This window comes from Papaver somniferum, chromosome 3 (assembly GCF_003573695.1).
Source record: "Papaver somniferum cultivar HN1 chromosome 3, ASM357369v1, whole genome shotgun sequence".
Lineage (NCBI taxonomy): Eukaryota > Viridiplantae > Streptophyta > Magnoliopsida > Ranunculales > Papaveraceae > Papaver > Papaver somniferum.
This window is the reverse complement of record NC_039360.1, coordinates 11540763-11556867: the sequence shown is the minus strand read 5'-3', so window position 1 is coordinate 11556867 and position 16105 is coordinate 11540763.

Sequence of the window (16105 nt, the reverse complement as noted above, 5' to 3'; positions counted from 1 at the left end):
TGGGGCTAAAATTGTAAAAGCCAAAATTATGCGCTAACATCCTGCAAAGGATAAAACCACTAATAAAATGGTGAATACTTCTTCACTTCGCTAATTTAACTAGAATAGAACATGTGGAACCAATTCCATGTACCTTGTGAATTTATAGCGTTATAACTAATGCATACTTAGCCTTGTATTTCCTATGTTGTTCCCGCAGGACTCTCATTATTAGTGCGGCATGACGACTGAGTGTTTCTCTCAGCAGAGTAACATGAATCTCCAAGTGTTAATAGTGAATCATGCACAAAATACACATACAGGCTACATCCCTCGGTGTGTTATACTATCCCGATTAAGCATATTTGAGTCTGGACTGTCCATATCAGTCTTAGAAATAATCACGTTCACGCAAGTCGGCCGCATGATTTAACCAGCCTAGACGATCCTCAGCAGGAGCAGGCTACCACCTTAATGACCACCAGCGGGACCATTTATTCCCTGGTCGGTCGAATACATACCACGCCTCTCAAAACTACCACCGAACACCAGCCTAAAGTAGGATGGTTGTGCTGGTATGAAGCAGCTTGGAAACATGTACACACAAGACTGCCAATAACGGTCTCAAACAGATCGCGACCGTCCAACTTCACCAGCATGGTTGGATGGCATAGATCGTCCCATGTCCGGTTGGACAAGTGTTGTCCTGCACACCAGTGGGACCCCTTTACTCCTGCATAATCGATCCTCCCCTGAATTAGTCACATGATCACGTACGGTTTCCCGAAGTTCAGCCGGCGTGGGGTTTAAGGGTAGCAGGAAATTCCACTAAAGGTTTCAAATTGATCACGACCATCCAACTTCACCATCATGATTGGATGGCTTAAATGAAACCCATAGCCGTCAGGAAGGTATTGGCATGTTCATCACCGGCCCAATGTGGGACCCACATGGTCGGCCTTCCCAAAAGAGGAGCAAAGCTTGCCAAACTGTTAGGTTGAAGTCGTGTACACACGACCGGTTCAAAAACCCTAATTAGGGTTTGCGACGCATCACATGTGTCGCAAATCAGTCACAACCATCCATCTTCGCAGGCATAGATGGAGGGTGTAAATGTAGATTCAAAGGGTCCCAAGCATGTCAACACAATCACCGTGGGACCGTCTACATGTATAACTAATCGGCCAAGACCGACCATGGTTGTACGCCTCGATTCGTGCGCCCAAACTAGGCATGGTCGCGCGGTCCCGATCGCAAACCAATCTCGACCACTCAACTTCGCCAGACAAATTGAGTGGCTTAGATCACATCTCTATGGGGTAGTGAGGTACGGACATGTACACCAGCAAGCCATTTACACGCATGACCGATCGGCTAAGTCCAACCATGGCTGGACGTCCCTAAACGCGCGCCCGAAGTAGGCATGACGCGGGTCCTTCAAACTCCTTTGCGGCATGAGATTTCTGTCGCAAATCAATCTCAGCCGCTCCTCTTTGCCGGACAAATTGAGTGGCCTAGATTTCACCTTCATGAGATAGTGAAGTACAGACGCTTACACCGGCATGCCGTTTACACGCATGCCTGATAGGCCCTGCCAAAAACGTCTCTCATGCTTGGATTCAAGCTAAAGGTTGGCGTTTGAGCACCTCTTAAACCCTAATCTGAAGGTTGCAGATGTGGGTCGTAAGTCATATCGTCTGTCGAACTTCACCAGCTTGGACGGACAACCTAAGACAAGAGTTAGGCGACCAGTCAGGCATCACCACGATCACCATCCACCACTCTTCGACACAGAGTGATCGGCCAAGTCAGGGCTTACCTATACAACCTCCAAACGACCACTCGAAGATGGCTGGACGTGATGCTTAAATTGTGACTTACTCTGTTAAGCCTTGAAACAGCGATGCTTCATACATGCTGAATATATTTGATGCATTATATGCATAGAATACATACGATATTTCATAAATATCGACTTCCTAAATAACTTAGTTATTTAATATAGCATCACATGCTACTTTCTGTGGGTCCTACGATCCACACACTCGAGACATTAAATCATGTCACAAACTGGAGGATACATACTGGGGTATTGGGCTGGCGGTTTACACCGTGCTGCGCACAACGCGTCATCACAAGAACTTGTCAGGAAGACATGGACGGTTAGCGATGATGGGAAAAGTGGGAAAGACTGATCGTGTGATACTAACACACACAACTCCACTACTCGATCACTACACTTCCTCCACTTCCCACGAGATACGAGGGTCAGGCTCAATGACTTGTATAAATAGGTTCTCCTCCCTATTTAAAAAATAAGACAAGACAACAGAAACCAAGTTTTGATACAATCGTATTCAAACACCAGAACTGATAGCTTACATTCTGCAAGCTAGTTCAGCTTTCTGATACAAGTCATACACAGCCAACACCTTCACAATATCAACACCTTCTTCGCTTCCCTCCCTAAGATCAACCCCATCTCCTTCATTTTGTGACCGAAGCAAGTCTGGAACGGCCATTTCTTGGTTTAGTCCAGAGTTGTACAAATTGATTTCTCGAATCTAAAGCACTCCCGTACAGTGCATTTGTTTAGGGTTTAGATTCATTTCTCATCCACACACCCCAAATTACCAAAACCTGCATAAACAAGGAGACAGAGTAGAAATAGACTTTCCAAATGATAGATGAGTTTTTCAGTCTCCACATACCTTTTGTCGATGAAGTTCTACAATCTCTCCTTAGTAGTTCTTCGTCTTCAAATGATGAACGCCGTGAAGGCTAAGTTCAACTACACAATCTATGTCCTAGTTCGAGATATCTATAAATAGGCGAGAAATCAAGACTTATAGTTTTTATCACTAACATTGACAAACATGCTTGAGATAGCAACGCATGCGAGTTCGAACGAGCAATGCTCTAACACCGAGTGAAACCTCATTTCGTTCACTAGACAAAAACCTCTATTCTTTCAAAAACAATCGCATACCTGTTCAAAACCAAATCAAACCACAAAAGAACATCTCATATTTCGAAATCACTTAGAAGAAAAAGTTCTGAGAAGAAAATAAAGGCGTTCAAGGGAGATCGTTCAGCAACAGTTCATCTTTCCTAGAGAAAGCATCTTTCATACCCCGACGAGCAACCTGCTTCAACTTCAACTCCTGAGATAGCTTCTCAATTTCTGATTCTTTATAATTAATGAGGTTTATGGAAGGAGGCTCATCCATTTCAGTTCGTGAATTTTTGTTTTTTGGAAATCACTTCACAAACATTAAACCTGAAGTCTACACACATGTCTCGATGATACTCACGATTTGCTATCACTCATTCAAAAGCAGCATGGTCATACCACACATTTCATCCACTAAGATAGGACTTCCTCCACGCGCTTTGCTAATACAACACCGTTATTGGATTTCTTGGTTTGGCAATGTATCCATACTTCTTCCATATTCGGTCATACAACTCGGCATAGTTAGTTGACACGCTGAACCGTAAAATTAGCACATGATAACAAGAGGGGCACCAAATTGAGGGTTGAAGATAACTACTGCAACAGAATAAACATTTATTGCCTTTTCGATTTCGAGGGAACTACCATTGGGAATATTCACGTCCACGGTCATAATACTGATACCTTCATCTTCCCTGGAAGGCGCAGTCAAATCCTCAACATCATTGGTAGCTTCCATCCCTAGATTATCTCCCAGTCATTCCTGAAATATCATCATAAATAATGGAAAGTGCTTCCTTTGTTGTCATTGGATCCTGAATATGTTTGGTTTTTCATTGTCGTTATATGAAGCAACTCTGTATCACCAGATTTTTCCCTTTCTCCTGGAGGTATCTTGAACGCATCGTCATCCCAGCTACCTGCAGCTAGAGAAAGTCTAAAAAATGCATTCATCTACGGAATAAGTTGAGCAATATTAGTTCAAAGTTACCTAGATAATTCATCCATACAAACGGAGCAAAATATGTATGTACTTGTACATCCGAAGAATTGAAGATCAATGTAGTTGCTCGAGTGCCACCTATAATCCTCTATGACTGAACCTATTTCTCCCGGGGAGTGCCTCTACCTTGTCTAGGAGCGTAATGAAGTTTGACAAACTTTGAAATCCACTAGAGAGGATGGATACTCATTCTTCTGGAGCCAAAACCTTATTACACGTTCTGGAGAGATCAATAGTACATCATCTTCTACACCCTTTGGGCCAGGAAGAAGAGTCGTCACGTGATCAGGATGAGTCCTAATAGTCGTATAGGATGCTTCGAAGAAGTCATCATCTATATTGTCTTTGGAATCATTAATGCATCTTTGCTTAGCATCGGAAATATCTCTAGGTGACATCTTATCCAAAAAATAAATAATTGCGCTCCTAGTTACTGTTTGGGTACTACCTGTGAAAAACATAAAAGAACACCTACCTTGAGTTATCCTTGCTCGCCTTGCTGCTGAGCACAACTATTGGAGATTTCTTTGTTATCGTTGATGCTTTCTCTATCGCTGCTAACACGGAAAGTCATTCACACCGAGTTAAATGTTAAAGTTTGATCAACTACTCGTGGATATTACACTCCCATCTAAGAAACATCCAGGGTTTATACCTTGAAAAAAAAGACGAAGACGAGATAAACTTACCTTGTTCCTGGTTGGCGTACATGATGATGGGGTTGGTCCTATTGTTCGTGCAGAACAGGAAAGAGCAAAAGCTCCCTTTATACCCGATGAGTTCCTAAGTCTGGAAAATGATTCTTCCTCCCACTCGCACGTACGGGATTAGAGAAACCAAGTTGATCTCCAAGGCCATAACCTTATGTGCTCGCTTTAATCTGTCAGTAGCCCCTGATTGATGTTCGATCAGCAAGAGCGTTAATTTTTTAGTATCCCCTGATTGATAGCTGTTTCACCAGTACGACTTCCAAGGAAGTTCAAACCAAATGATATCTCTCTGATAACAATTTATCTACTTCAACTTATTGATTTTATTTTTCGTTTGTCACAATCTAGTGCTTACCCCAACAATGTCAATGTTACGTGCTAAGCAGGGACTTAATGTTGATGGTGGTTTTTAGTTTAGGGACAAAACTGTAAAAGTATGTCTACCTGACCCGACATCAGAAGTAGTATACCTTGACATGTCTATGTTCAGCAAGGAATTCAAAGAATATGTCAAATCTGATGAGTACTGCCTATACCTTTCTTCATATTGTATTGAAACTCAAGCTCCTAGATGAATTGTTCACTAGTATAGAGCCTAACGAGTATTAAGATCCTAGTTGCATTATTCACTAATGCCAGAGCCTGCTGAGTATCTATTATCTGTTGTGTTCTTAGCTGAACTATCAATTTTGACATGATATGACAATTAATGTTCACTCTCAGCTGGGTAGCATGAATTACCCGAAGTATCAGGATTAAGATGTGCAAGAAGGTACTCAACCAGAGGCGCGCGAGCTGCGCTGCTCTCCGAGATAAAATTAGTGATTTTGTACCAATGTATAAAATTCACCAGAATTGATTTATTTTGTGCCAACTCACAAATTCAATTTTTTTACCTAATTTGGTTGATTTACAAAAATTAGGGTTTTTTGCCCAAAAATGGAGCCTGCACGATATCCTGATTCCTATTAGACGAAACAGAACCTAGGAAAGCTAGGAAACTAGGCTATCATATATCTAGTAGGCGTAGAATCCTACCAAAACTTGGAAAATAAGGAAGAAATGGAAACCGCGACGAATTTGGAAAGTAGCAGGCATGACTGTGCAACTTGACCGGTCGGTTTGCCCTAGCTGGCGCCTTCCATTGCCGATGATGTAGTTTTGAAAGTGGTAGTAAATTTCGTTCAACTCGGATTGTGTGGACTCGATTTTAGACTCAAATTAAAATAGAAAACTTAAAAAGAAATTGTTATCAAGATTATAAAAAGCACTGAGACTCAGGATTCCACCAATCTCAAATTTTTATGTGATTTAATCTAGTCAATAATTATGCAACTCTTTACGTTTGAAGTGATTCTAATATTCGCCTAGACAAGTAGATTCTCAAAACAATAGCTGTAAATCGAAAGCATGGACCATCAAAAGACTTAACCTAAGCATGACCCATCAATTGAGAACACAACCACTTAATCAGAATCATATATTCGATTTCAAATCAGTGAAAATAATCATAAAAGAATTACGAAAATTAAATTAAATAGAATTTACCACATAATAATTGAAAAAATGGCTTCCTCCGTCGCCTCAGCAATGGGGTTTAGCTCCTCATGTTAATCACGTGCTCAAAATAGGTGTTCATAGCTCAAAAGGGTGAAAAACAAGAGAAAACTAATAAAACAACGAGTTTGTAACAGATATAATTGTTATAGAACTCGCCGTTACAGAGGCTGCTGTTGCAAAGAAAACCCTTACTGAAATAATTGTTACAAAACTGTTATAATATATGAAAGATTAGACGACGGTTTTCCTATTTTCTTCTTCCTCGTTCTGCTGGTGATGTAGAACTTCTCTGCAACTTTTGTTTCTCTTCTGCAACTACTCCAAACGACCCCCAAAGTATTCGATACCCTTTTTCAGACTCCCACCGCTTATTTTTATACACCACAGCCGAATAAATCCCGAGAATCTTTCCCTGCCTTTAAACCAAAGTTTTGGCTTTTGTTTCTCTCCTACACGTCTCTGCCTTGTTCAATTCTTTCCTAAACTCCGTCCAAACTTGATAGAAATAATTCTTGGTGAATATCTTCTCCATACCTTCACGTAACTTCCATATATATCCAAAAAGCCGAGAATATTTGTTCTTTCCCTGTTTTGAGAATAATTGAGATAAACTTATCCTTTTTACGTATCCAACTCATTACCAACCATGTTTTGTCATCACAGGCCCAAACCAAGTCATTCCCACTGAAACTGCGACAAAAATTCCGATAGAATCTCGTCCAATTCTTTCCATGTTCAAAACGAAAACTAACCTTCCCTGTTTAACGAAATCTGGATTATCCAGCCCAAGTTATTCGATCAAAAACATCATACCAGGCCTCTGTAGTTAATTCAAGTCCATCCCATTAAAATCTGGTGATTGAATCTCGTTAATACCCGTTCAATAATCCAACCCTAATTCTGTGTTCTCGCTGCAAATTTTCCCGCCAATTTCAGTTTTTTCAAAAGCTAGGGGATGACCTCCCCCTATCCAGTTCGGGTGTCCCTTTAGCAGCTGCCTGAAAATGGATGCCCCTTATTAATTGGTTACCCCTTAGTAATTGGTTAAAAATACCTACACACACATAAAACACCATAATAAGTACAAAAATGAGCATTATCAATATATAGAATCGAGATAAATTAGACACAAAAATGTGTCTATCAAATACCCCCAAACTTATTATTTGCTAGTCCTCGAGCAAAAAATAAAATAAAATAAAATCCTAACTCACTGACGCAGTCATCGTCGATTGCATTTAGCGTATGCAATAAGCCTTTAAACCCCTAAGTGTCCCTAGTGGCGGAGTGTTGTCTCCGGAGGGCTTACAAGAGGTATACCCACAAGACCTTTACTCCAGACCTTAGCTATCTACACAGAACCTTGGAAGGCAATAAAAAATCTCCTTGGTTGGCATACTTATTGACTACAGGAAGAAGTACCCTGATGCGAAATTCCAATTGTTGTACACGAGTTTGCACTCAAGCATACTAAAATTCATATAAAGTTACAGAGCTCTACTCAGATAGTTGCACTATGGACATCAATATCCGGAGTCAAAAACTAATCACACGGATAGATCAAGAAGATGGATATAAAAAAACATAGATGGTTTTGATGTTTACTAAGTGAACGGTGTTTCCCATATCTGTCTGAAGGCCTCCGCCAAAATGAACCTATCCTAATGGATTGAGATACTAGTCTGACTAATATCAACACACTGGCATATACAAGGGAACCAGTGATCGATAATCCTAATTCTAGTTCAACACAACTGGCATATACAAGGGTACCAGTGGTCGACTTTATTCACTGAACATTTTTTTTTTGTTCCGTTTGGTCTAATTGGTCTGGTCTTTCTTTTTCTTTTTCTTTTTTTTTTTTTTTTGTAACTCAATCACTCTAATTCACCCTAGCATTGGTAACAACTTGAATCGTGGGATCCAGCTATCACTTAGAGAAACAAAGTTTAAAAATAAAATAAAATAAAAATAGAAGTGAAAAGGACTCAACGAGATATGGTGAAACTATCATGTCATTTCTAACAACTGAGCTTTGTGCTTTTATGAATAGACTCTTTAGATGTTGTCATCTAATCAGATTGGTTCCTCAACTCCTACAACCAAAATGCTTCCATCCACTTAGATTAGTTAGTGCGATCCTTAATATGCATAAATTTCTAGGCTCTGGGATTTATTTATTGCAACTAAAAAGTTTCTCACATACCCCCAAACTTAAATCTAACATTGTCCTCAATGTTCTAAAGATAAAATTAAAAGCATGAACAAGTAGAAACTGTTACCATTTGAAGCAAAAGAGATAAGGAAAGATATTACCGTGTTGCATGAGATTGGGTTACCTCCCAAGAAGTGCTAAATTTAAAGTCTTCAGCCAGACGTCAAATACCACAAAATGGCTAATTACCTTTCAAATCATATATCAATAGTCGAAACAACTGTGGGTCAACAAAAGCAAATAAAATTGCCACAATTATCAGACAACTGCACAAAATCAGAAAAATGAACAGACATAGCACATCCTCATCCAAGGTTTCCTGCAAGACAACTGGGTTTTTCTGTTGTGCCCATTTGGGCTTCATATGAGTGTCTTGACAAATTGAATCATTCGAACAACAAGTTTTTAGAATTTCCTCCTGGACAATATCAGGAGGATCCGGTTGCGGAGTCGGAAGTGACTCAAGTAATACCTCAGGTACACTAGGCTCGAATCCCAAGTTAGGGACTTCTAATGGGGATAATTGACCATTACTACCCCCAAACTTAGGGTAGTCAGTATTCTCGGACAAACCTCTAACTATTGCTTGAATTTCTGGATCCTCAGAGTCTTTAAAATACTCAAGAGCTTCTTCTAGTTCATTACCCCCAAACTTAGGGTCAACACTACTCTCTGTAAGGCCTAGCACTATGGCTTGAATCTCAGGGTCCGTAGAGTCTTTAAAGTACTCAAGAGCTTCTTCTAGTTCAAAAGTTTGGTCACCTAACTGACTTAAGAGAATTTCCTCATCAAGTTCATCTAAGGAATCACCAAATAAAGTGTCGTCCCAATTATCCTGAGTTAGATCCTGAACTAAAGTGCTAATCATATTCACTTCCTCTAAATTATCAGAAGGTTGTCTATTAACATTAAAGACATTTAGTTCAGTGGTCATATTACCAAAGGAGATGTTCATAAGTCAGGTCCTACAGTTGATGACAGCGTTAGCTGTGGCTAAAAATGGGCGACCTAAAATCACCGGTATTTGAGCACTAGGATCCTGAACATGCTGAGTATCTAGAACAACGAAATCCACTGGATAAATAAATTTATCAACCTCAATCAGAACATCCTCTATGACACCACGAGGTATTTTGACAGACCTATCATCTAATTGCAATGTCATTTTAGTCGGTTTCAACTTACCAAGACCTAGCTGGTTGTATACATGATAAGGGAGTAAGTTCACACTAGCTCCTAAGTCAAGTAATGCCTTATCTACTGAATAATTACCGATCACACAAGATATGGTGGGGCATCCAGGATCTTTATACTTAGGGGTTGTTTGGTTCAGAAGGATTGAACTTACCTAACCAGCTAAAAAGGATTTCTTATGGACATTAAGCTTACGCTTTCGTGTACAAAGGTCCTTAAGGAACTTGGCATAAGCAAACATTTGCCTAATTGCTTCTAATAAAGGTATGTTAATGTGTACCTGCTTAAATATCTCTAGTATTTCGTTGAAAGTCGACTCTCTATTTGTTGGAGCTAACAACTGTGGATATGGGGCTTTGGGTATAAAATGAGACCTGTCGGGAACCACATTGGCATCACTAAAATTTTATCGATTTCTTCAGTTAGTGGCTCCTTCTGGGGCTCATCTTGGGAACTAGAAGGTGGATCTACAGTATGTCCACTATTAGGCTTGGCTACCTTATTGTCTACCGTTTTACCACTCCTAAGGGTTGTGACAGAATTCACTTGATTAAATGTTTTATCTCCTCTAGGATTGGGTATCGATTGACTAGGGAATTTACCTTTTTCTCTTAGAGACTCATTGATCATACTAACCTGGTATTTCAATTCAGAAATAGCCTGACTATGTTCTTGTCCTATCCTATTACTAGCTTCTATGCTTTGTGAAAGCAATTGACGCATATTTTCAGTATTTTGAATAAACGAGGTGAGAGTTTCATCTAGACTTAAGATTTTTTATCAGACTGATTCTGAAACTGAGTTGATCCTGAAGTATTCTTAGTATAGCCAAAACCTGGGGGAACATTAGAATTACTAAACTGACCTTGGTCCTTAGACCATGAAAGGTTCGGATGGTTTCTCCAACCAGGATTATAGGTTTCTGAATATGGGTCAAACTTTGACGGTGATCAACCTAGTGTCATTATTAAAGAGCATTGGCTGCTCTTATAGTCTGGCTTCCCAAAAAGGCTCTACTCTACCACTAGTGTGACCCAATTCTAAGCTTCTAACCTTTTTGCTATAGCACAATTTTGGCATCTGATTCATAGCCTCCTTCTACCCTATTAACGTTTCCTCTACCTAGAAGAATTGTTCTCTTGGGGTCCCTACAATATTCCCATTGCTGGGTCTTTTCGGCGATTTCATTCAAAAATTCCATCGCCGCATCAACAGTTTGGTTTTCAAACCACCAGTGCATAGAGACTCAACCATGGTTGTTGTCGAATAATCTAAACCCTCATAAAGGATTTGAACTAGCCTAACCTTTTCTAAACCATGATGAGGACATTGGGCTAATAAGTCATTGAACCTTTCCAAATACCTATATAACGATTCTCCCTCCTGTTGAGAAAATGTGCAGATTTGCGTCCTAATAGACGATGTTTTGTGCCTAGGGAAAAACTTGTTCAAAAAGGCAGATGTAAGTTGTTCATATGTTTCTATTGAACCGGAAGCCAAACTATATAGCCACGATTTGGCTTTATCTTTCAGGGAAAAAGGAAATAACCTAAGTTTCAAAGCATCATCATCAAGGTCTCTAATCTTTAGGGTACTACAAATTTCCTCAAAATCCCTAACATGGAAGTATGGGTTTTCATTTTCTTTCCCTAAAAAGATTGGGAGCATCTGTAGGGTCCCAGGCCTAAGTTCATAATTTGCTTCAGTTTCGGCTAACCTGATAAAAAGGACGAGTAGTCCTAGTTGGGTTCAACAAAGCTTTCAAAGTTGCCATTGTTGGCACTATCGGAATATTTGGGATTCTATGCAATCACAAAACAAGGCTGACTCAACCAAATCAAACCTAATTTTCTAGCAAACAAAAAGCATGATGGTTCCACTTATATTGTTTCCAGACCAGCTTCTATTCTTTCGGAAAGGAACTCGTTACAATCTGATCAAACCCCTCTGAATCAATCTAAGTCAAAATAAGTTGAATCGAGGCGAGGGAAGCTCAGTGGAGCTTTGATACCCAAGGCCTCACCTGTTACAAGGCGGCACAGTCACGCACTCAACTCACAGAAACCATCATGAACTTCGAAGTATGCTCAAAAGAGTAACCAATATTTTTCGAACGACTTTCCTATTAAGCTCGTTACCATATAGGTCTCGTTCTAGTCAAAATTTTAGGCTTAGGTTCGCGTTTGGTTTCATTTTCCTAAGGCGGGTAAGAAGAGAACGTTCATGAAATACGAACCCTTATCTTGTATGGCCAGTCCTTGCCCTTTACTAGGAAATTAAAGCAGTCGTTTTCAAGTCCTCAGCATATATGCAAACGAAGGAATACAGTAAACCCACTGACAGGGGATTCACGAGTGTTTCGAAAAACTTACCTCCCGTACCAGACGGGCGAAGAACCGCTGAAGTCGACTCGGGCCACGACTCCTATGTCATGTACGAACCCGAGGGGACGAGGCGATATCGTAATCACCATCCTTCTCTGCACACAGTTTTTTATTTAAACCAAACCTTCCTTAGGTTTTAAAAATAATAATGTCCCAGTCCAAAAATAAAGTCCAAAAGTGTCCAAAAATAAAAAGAAAAATTACAAAAAATAAAACCCTATTTACAGTTTCTAAAAAAAAAAATAACTATATACAAAATCTTCTTCTTCATTCCTTTTGGATTCCTCTTTTCTTTCCTTCTTTGGCGATGCTTTCCTTTTATAGCACTTTTTTTTCCTTGTAGCTTCGCTCGAAATCTGAAAAGAATCAAAAAATACCAAAGGCGTAAAAAAGAACAAAAATAAAAATAAATCTAAAACCTAAAACCTAATACAAATCCACGTCGGCGGCGCCAAAAATTGATGTAGTTTTGAAAGTGGTAGTAATGTTCGTTCAACTCGGATTGTGTGGACTCGATTTTAGACTCAAATTAAAATAGAAAACTTAAAAAGAAATTGTTATCAAGATTATAAAAAGCACTGAGACTCAGGATTCCACCAATCTCCAATTTTTATGTGATTTAATCTAGTCAATAATTATGAAACTCTTTACGTTTGAAGTGATTCTAATATTCGCCTAGACAAGTAGATTCTCAAAACAATAGCTGTAAATCGAAAGCATGGACCATCAAAAGACTTAACCTAAGCATGACCCATCAATTGAGAACACAACCACTTAATCAGAATCATATATTCGATTTCAGTTCAGTGCAAATAATCATAAAATAATTACGAATATTAAATTAAATAAAATTTACCACACAATAATTGGAAAAATGGCTTCCTCCGTCGCCTCAGCAATGGGGTTTAGCTCCTCATGTTAATCACGTGCTCAAAATAGGTGTTCATAGCTCAAAAGGGTGAAAAACAAGAGAAAACTAATAAAGCAACGAGTTTGTAACAGATATAATTGTTACAGAACTCGTTGTTACAGAGGCTGCTGTTGCAAAGAAAACCCTTACGGAAATAATTGTTACAAAACTGTTACAATATATGAAAGATTAGCCGACGGTTTTCCTATATTCTTCTTCCTCGTTCTGCTGGTGATGTAGAACTTCTCTGCAACTTTTGTTTCTCTTCTGCAACTACTCCAAACGACCCCCAAAGTGTTCGATACCCTTTTTCAGACTCCCACCGCTTCTTTTTATACAGAACAACCGAATAAATCCCGAGAATCTTTCCCTGCCTTTCAACCACAGTTTCGGCTTTTGTTTCTCTCCTACACGTCTCTGCCTAGTTCAATTCTTTCCTAAACTCCGTCCAAACTTGATAGAAATAATTATTGGGGAATATCTTCTCCATACCTTCACGTAACTTCCATATATATCCAAAAAGACGAGAATATTTGTTCTTTCCCTGTTTTGAGAATAATTGAGATAAACTTATCCTTTTTACGTATCCAATTCATTACCAACCATGTTTTGTCATCACAGGCCCAAACCAAGTCATTCCCACTGAAACTGCGACAAAAATTCCGATAGAATCTCGTCCAATTCTTTCCATGTTCAAATCGAAAACTAACCTTCCATGTTTAAAGAAATCCAGATTATCCAGCCCAAGTTATTCGATCAAAAACATCATACCAGGCCTGTTTAGTTAATTCAAGTCCATCCCATTAAAGTCTGGTGATTGAATCTCGTTAATACCCACTCAATAATCCAACCCTAATTTTGTGTTCTCGCTGCAAATTCCCGCCAATTTCAGTTTTTCAAAAGCTAGGGGATGACCTCCCCCTATCCAGTTCGGGTGTCCCTTTAGCAGCTGCCTGGAAATGGATGCTCCTTATTAATTAGGTTACCCCTTAGTAATTGGTTAAAAATACCCACACACACATAAAACACCATAATACGTACAAAAATGAGCACTATCAATATATAGAATCGAGATAAATTAGACACAAAAATGTGTCTATCAGCCGACCGACCCTGTCTTGTGTTGTTTCCCGTGAACCCCTCTTTCCAATCGACCAATCATATCGCTTCTAGCCTACCTGCAACTACTCCAAATTACTAGCCAAAGTAGGTTGGTTGCGTTGCTTCTTATATAAGAAAATAATCTAGGCCGTCCAAGTCAGTCGCGGAACGATCATGACCACATGACTTGGCCGGTCAAGTCGACGAGCTTGGACACCTCTTGGCGCGAGCGAATAAATTATATGGTGCTCACCGACGGTCCCACTTTTATTCAAGCCAATCAGAACTCTCCTATCCCGCAGGAAATGTTTAAAATCGCTAACCAAAGTAGGTTATTCGAGTGGCTTCAAAAATGTTTTAATTTGGTTAAGACTGCCATCACAGCCGCCCAACTTAGCCGGCCATAGATTCAATCTTGGGCGACCAATAAGGTGCCATTATGCTCACCGGCGACCCATTTTCGGCCTTGACCAATCACGTCGCTCGTATCCCGCAGGTTCTGCTCCGAATCATAGGCCAAAGTAGACCGGTCACCCTATTTATAAAATCTTAAATAAATTCAACGACAACCAACTAATTCCGCAAATCATTTCAACCGCTCAAGTTGACCGGCTGATTTGACCGGACTAGATTTAATTTGATTTAACCAATGAGGTGACATGATGACTACCGTCATCCATATCCTATGAGGGTCAATCACCTCATCCCTAACCTACACGAACAAGCTCCTAGAAGCTTCCCAAAGATGGTCGGTCGCATCCCTTTTAAGACTGTGAAATCAGTGACTGACTCAAACAGGCTCTATACAAGGATGCTTCATATGCATCAATCATTTTGAGATGCTTGGTTAAAAGCAACACAAGCCACTATGTTCATTGATCATCCTCATGTTTTTTCAGTTACTTATGGTGAGAATAATTCTCACCCCAACATAAATTGATTGTGTTGGAAAATTACATCTTCACCTTTTGCCCAATCCTGTTTGTAAGGATGCATAAAATTTTTGAAGGATTCATAAATCTGTTCAACAAGGTAACAATTTCTGATGATTGATTTTTCTTAGTGATGTATCTTTCATATGTTGAAATAAAAATATTTTAAAAGGGTTCGTAAACTTAATATAATATTCCTTATTTTTCTCATATTTTTGATATTTATACTAATATTGTCTTAAAGGAAGTCACTTGATATCGAACGGAGAAACACGTGAAACATATTTTATCATCCCTGATAATAATTTAGCATTATTTTCACGTGAGTCAATCACGAATGAAACATAAGATGACCAACGACTTAGGGTTCAACGAGATTCTCTAAGAAAACAAATTTTCGATGTCAGAAATAACATCAAGCATCATGAACACATGCTCAAGGATTCAAAAAATTCTTATTGATTTTCAATCTCAACTACTTGAGGTAAACAATCATACAACTGAAAAAGAGTATGCTTGGAAGAATTTGAATCTTGAGTTTAATTTCGATGTCTCCTACACTCCCTTGAGGACTCACTAAAATCTAGGATATACTTTTGTATTTATTTTCATATATATAAATTGTCTATCTGAATAACTATAAATAATGTTAATGATTATATTTTTAATTTTAAATCCTTTGTGTCATTCTTTTCATAGTTACGATTGCATTGCTTAATATGAGTGATTATCTCTTTTTGTTAGCTTTCGGTTAATGAGATTTAGTTTCGGTTTTCACCAAACCTTAAATTTCCGATCTCATAATGTGATAATTTCTTATGATGTATGTGACTTTTTGAAATAACAAGTTCCGGATCTAACTTACTAGGATGCTTTATCAATTAATAATAAGTAGCTATTGATTAAACTCATGTGTGAAGTCACGATTATACTATTATCAATTTATGTTTCATAACTTGCGTACCTAGGATACATATGATTTTCGGTTTCATCTTTATACTATTGCCACGTTGTCGACCCTTGTATGGTAAAGGTTATCCCGTTGTTATTCTTTTGTCTTCCAGATCATAAAAAATCACAAGTAGGAGAGTTTTATATTGAACTGGTGCTTAAACGAGATATCTTTGTGGGGAGAGTGGTTGTGGAAACCGAGGGAATAAT